The sequence below is a fragment of the Teleopsis dalmanni genome, chromosome X (genome assembly GCF_002237135.1).
Source record: "Teleopsis dalmanni isolate 2A chromosome X, ASM223713v2, whole genome shotgun sequence".
Lineage (NCBI taxonomy): Eukaryota > Metazoa > Arthropoda > Insecta > Diptera > Diopsidae > Teleopsis > Teleopsis dalmanni.
The window spans coordinates 79,209,354-79,217,618 of NC_051848.1; the positions used below are offsets into that span (position 1 = coordinate 79,209,354).

The 8,265-nt window shown below is 29.9% G+C and overlaps 1 protein-coding gene across 2 annotated transcripts in view; it reads left to right on the forward strand.

Moving 5' to 3' along the window:
• Positions 1-3,081: 3,081 nt before the first annotated feature.
• LOC119687698 overlaps positions 3,082-8,265 on the forward strand; it is a 27,093-nt gene continuing 21,909 nt past the window's right edge. For both annotated transcript variants that reach the window (XR_005253246.1, XR_005253245.1), the window contains exons 1-2: positions 3,082-3,236; positions 3,332-3,435. The gene's annotated coding sequence lies outside the window, so the exon portion shown is untranslated. The remainder of the gene's footprint in view (positions 3,237-3,331; positions 3,436-8,265) is intronic.

Genomic DNA, 8,265 nt, shown 5'->3' on the forward strand with positions numbered 1-8,265 from the left:
TGGTACGTTTTTTGTGCCTAAATTTGAAAAAAAAATATTTTTATACCTAAATTTGGAAAAAAAAATATTTTTGTGTGGATATCTATACAAATATACACATATTTATTTATAATAGCCGTAAATTTTGACATTTATTAGAGGGCAACATTGTTTCGGTTAATGTGAAGAGGTACACAAATCCTCGTTGACGTGACCAAACTTAAATCGAAAGTTCTCTCTTTCTCTCATTTTCAGTTTTTTACAACTATATTCTCCCGTCCTCAATGGCTCATACGATTATAAAGTGAATATATGTAAAGTGTATATGTCTTAAAATTTTTTTGAGCAGTTATTCAGCTGTTACGGAGCACTATAAAAAGTGCAAGAATTATAAGAACTGTAGTTCTGAGGTTTTGAAGATAATAATGTACCCAAAACGCAAAAATTTGCAACGTCTATACGTCTTTGTTCATTAGATTTTAAGTGAAAAATATTTTTGTGTACATTAGGTATAAGTGAAAATATGAAAGAATTAAGTAATAAGCCAATAAAACCTTTTTAAGAGAATTTTCTGTGTCAACAATATCAAAGTTTCGACAGAACAAAGCAATTTTTTTTCCTGTTAATTTTCCATTTGTGCACTCGTTCCGACTTCAGTTCTGTCGCTTGCAAAAGTTATCTACGTCAAGCTCCTTCAATCTTCATTTGCTATGTAATGCTCTTAGATTATTTTACATTTAAGTACATTGTTCCTCAGAAAACTTTGACTATTTACGTAAAACTATTCGTTTTCCCAGTTATGACAGATAATTAGTTGACATACATTCATAACATATTTCCAACGGAAAATTCATTTTTGAAATACAAGTATATAAAATATATTATATATACTAACATATGCCATTCGAAAGAGGAATCTCTATATGCATAACTGTTAACTGTGGAACTGTACACCTTCACGGACATTTTAAAACCTATTTACGTTCGAATTTTGTTCATATTTGGTTTAGTTTTCAGTTCACTTACGTATTCTTCGATTATTATTAAACTAAGTTATGTCGACACGACTTTAAGAATTGAAGTGAACTGTAAATATTTATTTTTATTTTAAAAAATATTTAAGCGGATAGTTTCTTAATTTTTTAAAGTTAAATATTACAAAGAAGATTTCAAAGAAGACAGCTGTATTAGAGCAGCTTGTTGAGGAAGTAAATAACATTCATATATTTTCACATATTTTCAGTGAGAATCAATAGATTCCTTGTAATAAAAAGGAGGGAACTCCGATAGGTGCAGAACACAGTAATGTGTTAAGAAGGTAAATAACATTGATTCCTTCACACCTCTTAATAAAATAACGTTTTTATATAATTTTAGTTCGCTTCTAATTAACTCAGATAAAACAATATTTGATTTATAAGTCAAATTGTTCCATTATATTCCATTATTTTAATTATTTATACATAAATATTTATTTAATGAATATAACTCAGAATTGGTAGCAACTGTTGCTGCATTAACACATTAGCAACTATTGCTGCATTAACATAGAAAAGAGAATTTAATTAGTTCTAAAATTATAACTTAAGTATATATAAATAAATACATAGAGGAATGAAGCAATCTTAAATAAATATTAGAATATAAATATATAAAATAAATATTTTAAAATTCTTATAAAGAAAGCATAGTAAGCCAATACATTTACGTTTGCGTCTTATTAAAAATGAAGTTAGAAATAATAGTTCCATATTCGCGAATATTAATTAATCAATAAATTATTAATATTTATATTAATTTTTATGTAACTTATTTTATATAGAAAAACACTTATGCACGAAAAACACAAACATCTTAGCTGACAATGGAAAGATCTGATCAATAGCAAATCTTTCATTTGGTCTTTAGAAAAGATCTTTCAGACCGAGCCAGAATAGAAAAGATCTTTCAAACGATCTTTCGCAAGACTTTTGAGTGTGGTTGCTAGAATTGCCCGGTTAAGCTCAGTTATGCAATTTTATCTTTGAGTCTGATTTTAATTTTGAATTTCTGTTTATTTTATTTTGGAACTTTCACGCATGCACTGAACGCGTGAAATTATCCATTCATTTAGAAAGTAAAGCATAGTATTAACTAATCATGTTATAAGAGAAGAAGAAGTATGCAAAATGACATGAGTGTAGCATTATGTATATTTATTGATGCAAATACAGAAACATTATACTGGATTTGCACAACAGTTCTATTTGTAATTTTAGCTGCTAAAAATGTTCATTTTGCATTGAAAGCAATAACAATTGACAGATAAAGTCACAAAAAAACTCTTGTTTGAATCCAGAATTATAATACATTCACACTGTCTCATTTAGTTAGTTGCTCATTTATATTAATGAGTGAACGTTCACACTATAATGAGCTCATTTATGCAGCTGATAGAACTTTTATATGAAAAAAACAAAATTCTCTTGCTAATATATCACAGAAAAAAAAATTAAATATATAATTGATATTTATTTATATTCCATATATCAATTTCATATTCAATTAATAAAATCAAAGATTTTATTAAATACGTACTTCCTCAGAGTCTTTGTTTACACTTCAGCTGTTGTTTGTTTACATTTTACATATTAAACATATAACACATATTTGAAATTTTGGTTATTTTCCTTGTGGGAAATTTATTTTTAATGGTTGCATTAGACATTTTTCGCCTTAAATGAGCTGATTTGTTGATAATGAGCTCATTTGAATTAAAGATTTTTGTGTGGTGAATCATCCTTATTAGTAGTTATAATGAGCAAAACTGCCTAAATGAAACAGTGTGAATGTGCTATTAGCGGTATTCACTCTTTAGAGCAATGTCCAGTGCTACAGAATTATTGTGAATCAATTAAACAAATTCAGAATCCCACCTACTTATAATAATTAATAAAGTTAAGTTGCGACTTGTATGAAACAGCTGTTTTTGTTTAAATTGACCTTACTTACATATAAGTCATATGTAATCATAACATCATCGCTAAAATAGAAATATTATTTCACTTTTAAACGCCTATGACATAAAACATCTAACCTTTTCCATGTATTTCACAGCTCTCATCAATTGAAAGAAAAACTAGTTATAAAACACCAAAAAATAAGAACCAAAAAATAAGAACACCAAAATATATTTGCCAACACTGCACATTTGACACATTCGGTTTTCAGTGCTGACCATACCTTATTTCAAGTTCTGGTGACATTATTAGAAAATTGTAAGTATATAACATAATTATTGTACTCAGTGACTATTTCGAAACGGAGTGATGTTGTTATGATATTAAACATAAATTTGTTTTACATATTATAGAAAAAAGCCTGAATACAGTGTTCCAAACAAGAAGCTTGAAGTAAATACTTACTATTACTTCAGTACGAGTTACATACATCAAAAACAGAAATAAATTCTTGAGTGTAAGTACAGCAGAATAAATTTATTTTATTATATAAATTAATAAAATATATTATTGACATCATGTAGCATATTTTTGGCGCCTTGGCCAACAAGCCATATTTATTTATTTAACAAGCCATGTTTGTCAGATATTTATACATAAAACGTGATAGTCTGGTCACAACTTCAAAACAAAATGCGTGGTCTTATTAAATCTAACAAATATAATTATATATGCATAATGATATTAACAGTGTGAGAGGTTCTAACTTCAACACACCCTCTCAATGTTTATAACATATATAATATGTACATATTTTGAACAATTCAATAATTTTTAATGATATCATGTGTTAATTATATTCATCATTTTAAACCAAGAACCATAGTTAATTTACAATGATTCGTTTTTTGTAGGTTCTTGGTAACAATATCCGCTAGCATTATATTCGTTGGATAGTATTTTAAATCAATTTCTATATGCCTTACGAACAAAGTGATACTTTATACCTTAATGAGCGCATAAAATGGAGGATTTTTGATTGAATTCATACTCATTTTGGTAATATTTATAATAATTGCTCGACCCAAAGTTTTCTTAAATATATAGCATCTTTTGCTGCAGCGAAAAACGTAGTCTGTTTTTTTCTCTCCCAACTAAATACACTTCCAGCCAAGATAAACGAATAGCCTGTATAGGATTTTTGATCAGTTGCGTTGCCTCCCCATCTGCATCTGCATACCGTTCAATTGTTGCACCATTCTTATTGTAATGCAGTTTCATCTTGATAGTTATGCTAAGGTTATGTGCTCAGAAGGAGGATCACAATTTCTCTGGGCTAGTTTACATACTGAGTGCAGCAATTTACATCAGTGATTCAATCAATGACTGATAGTAATGTGAACTTTATTACAACTTGTATTTATGCAGTGTATCTGAAAGTTTGGTTCAATATGGGTGGAAACTAGGCGACACACACTTATACGATACTTCTATAAGAACTGCAACAGAAATTGGGTTTGACTAATAGTCAAGGAACCAACCAGTTTGGCTTTCACTCTCCACTTCTATACCCAGAAAATGATTTATAAGACCCTTATTTTTTATCTATAAAACATAAGAGATTTTCTTTATTATTGTGCGCAACTAACCTAGGTCTGTACACACAAGCAACAAATCATTCACATACACCGCGATGATATTCAAACTTTTATTGCTATCTTTTGTGTATAGACATGATTCGCTTCGGCATGAGACTAATTCTTTTTTCTGTAATTCTTCATTCAATCTGTAGTGTCACATTCGGCCTAAAGCTCTTTATTATCTTCTTTCTCGAATAATTTCAACCGCTCCATAAAAATTTTTTATGCGAGGTGGCCATTCAAATATGCTGAAACGTCAAGGTAATGCTGCTATAGCTAAAATCATACGGTTTCAATCTTACTACCGGAAAAAATAAAACAATATAATTAACACCGTATTTTTGACAACAACCCTTAGAAACGAATCATGCTTTAAACAACCTGATATTTCCACGTGCATCTAATTTCATTGCGAAAACCCCTCTTTTGTCCTGTTGGCAGGCTCCCCGCTTCCCATGTATGATTTTTCATCAATTTATCACACCCCTCCGGATTATTTGTTCTATAGAGCTTCGCACGACCAAACTGTTTCTGGCACTTCTATATCAGTTCATGTCTTAACTGGGGCTACAAAGTTTACAATATCACACTGCGGGCTTTGTCTTAAATTCTAATCAGCTGTTGCATTCTTCGTATTTTCGGATAATTTGGTGTGTTCTTTTGACTGGTTACCTTATTGGCAGTACAGTTCTCCTTATTGTTTTCGACACTTTCGAAGATTTAAAATCACTGTCTGAAATATAGCGGTTAAGATTACTTGAATTTAATAATGGTTGATGATTAATATAGCTATTATTATTTGAATTTTTAATGAAATTTTTATCCTGATTTACCATAAGCCTTTTATTTGTATACCTAGCTAACCATAACCATTTTTTTGCTCTTTAGTCGAAATTTCTTCTTCTTAGATTTATCAAGAGCTATCAACACGCAACCAAGTACTCGTAAGTGACTTTCCACAAGATTCATTTTCAAAAAGCTTCATACGAAGCAAAGTTCTTTATTGCATTTAAGATCATAATTATCAAATTCTTTGTGTATTCAGTGCAATTATCACTGCGTAACATTCTCAGTTTTTTTCATGTTGGACATTCAACGCTGCTCTTAAATAACTTAAAAACACTTACAACTTCTGGTTTTTGCCTCATAAAGTACAAAAATATATACCGCGAGTTGTCGTCTCCAAAAGTAACAAAGTATCTGGGTCATCCGACTGAGTTAACGTTTATTGGTCCACAAACATCACTATGGACTAAATCTAAGATATTATTCGATTTGCTTTGAGACGATTGAAACGGCTTTATGTTGCATTTTCATTTAAGACACATTATGCAATTTATATGATTTTTATCTGTATCAAATTTTAAGCCCAGCCTAGTGCTATTTGCTATTTTTTAATTCCGCTAAACTATTGATGTTTAAGTACCCTTAACGTCTATGCTACAAAATTAGATCATCATTTATATTGTTATTAAAAATTAATTGCGTTTTTAAGATTCTTGATTGTTAATACTTCTTCTTCAATCGCTTACAAAATCATATTGCAATACCGGTACATATAACACATTTTTTGATATGAGTTCACCCATGCGACTTTTAATTCTCACGTTACTACGTCCTATAACTTTGAGAAATTTATTGCTCGCAAACATTTTTTTAACTATTTCGTTATTTCGTTATGTTTAAGCCGTTCACTTTCCTCAAACAGTTTTGTTTTTTAAGGACTAACCTTTGGAAGCGGATCTGGTATTCCTAAGGCAACAACAAAGCTTTCGTTACTTTTTGGCAAGCTTGCTAAAATCATTATAATGAACAACTTTTCTCGCAATTCAATGCCAATTTCCGAAAGTTGTTCAACGACTGTTTCAAAACTTGCAATATACTGGTGCATAGAATCACCCTCACTCATGCGCTCATACAGCATTTACTGAAATAAAGATACTTTCGTTACCGGTATAGTGGGCTGCTAAATTTCTTCGAAGGCAGTTCAAGCGGATTTTACAATATAACACTTCTTTATATGTCCAATTTGCTAAGTTTTAATTGACAACGTCATTACCGCCATTGCGTTTTTATGTTTCTACTTCCATTTTTCATACATATCCAGACTTTTCTAGTCCTTGGGCTTATCTCAGGCATTTTTTTATATATAACACACCAGAGCCCTTGGCATGGCCGTGCTTAGCGCAAAAATTACGGTGGCCCGCTGGAATATATGTGTCAAAAAGATGTATGTAAATTAGTAAAAAATTAAAAAGATGAATTTCACACATATCATAAAAGCAATATTTAATTATTACTTGAATCAGTAATAATATATTGAAGTTGATCGGAGAGGGGTGGGGTGGGAGGGGTTGGGTACTATGATGTATGAGGACACTCCTCATCTGGATACTCCATGAATAGTCATTATTTTCATCCAGTTTTTCAATATTATATATCGAATTCATCGTTGGTTCAATTCTGCGTAAGACCTGTTAGATATTTCAATATTAAACGTGGTAGTCTGGTCACAACTTTGAAATAAAACACGTGGTCTTGTCTTGGGGTGTATTATAATATGCTTAATAATGCTTGACAAACATAATTACGTATGCATAATGTTATTTACATTGTGAGAGCTTTTAACTTCATTAATACTATTATATAAAACTATTTCAGTAAAAGTAGTTTTGTTCATTTTTTAGCATACAACGACTTTGCTGCTTCTAGGAATGATATAATTGATATTTTGAGAGACGTTGCAATTTATACAATTTTGTGGTTCACTTCATTCATCATTAGAAACATTTTCTTTATAGAACACATTAAAAAAATTATTTCACAGAGGAATCATTTGGTTTTTCTAGTTTATGGTACAAATACTAAACTAAGAAATATATTTAAATGTTTTCAATATTTTAAAATTAAAACTACTTCAACTCTAATACTTAGCACCATGATATTTAATTTAAAATAAGATCTGCTTGAACTATATTTAAAATGATGGAAAAATATTTCTATGTACTATAAAATTAAAATTAATTTGAAAAAATTAAAAAAAATAGTAACTGTGTATGAAATTATGTAAAACTAATTCCAATATAAAGTATTTTATATATTTATGTTCAACTTATGATAAAAAATGAATAAACAAATCTTTAAAAATAATTAAACTATATTTAAAGTTATGTTAAACTGAAGGTTAGAGGTGTATTTCTTGAAGCTGTGGCATAAAGAATCTTAAATAAACGTAGTTGAATTGGGAGACAACTCTCACGTCGGATTGACTGAGTCCGGTCTACTCTCTAGTTTCTGCAAATATGCCAAACAGATTACCATTGCTTCTACGTTAGAAATGAACTAAACGTTGAAGTTTTCACTTGAATGAAATCTGTAAGTTTCTCTAAAGCAATGTCCGGAATACAACTTCGTATTGTCCTACTACTGCTATCGTGCTGTATTGTAAAAATTTGTGTTATAATTTTATGCTTTAAATATAATAAATTCCAAATACTCTCTGATTCCTTGGCCAGCATATAAAATTTTCAATTGAGAAATGCGACGGGACCATGCCCTACGTCCTGACAGATTATTGTTTATTGCGCCAATAGCCATTTACGATGCTGCGTCGTTTCTTCTTTATTCATTTAAATTCACTAATAAAAACAAAACACATATTTGTTATAACGTTTATATATGCAAACTCAACAATGTCGCAACGATTC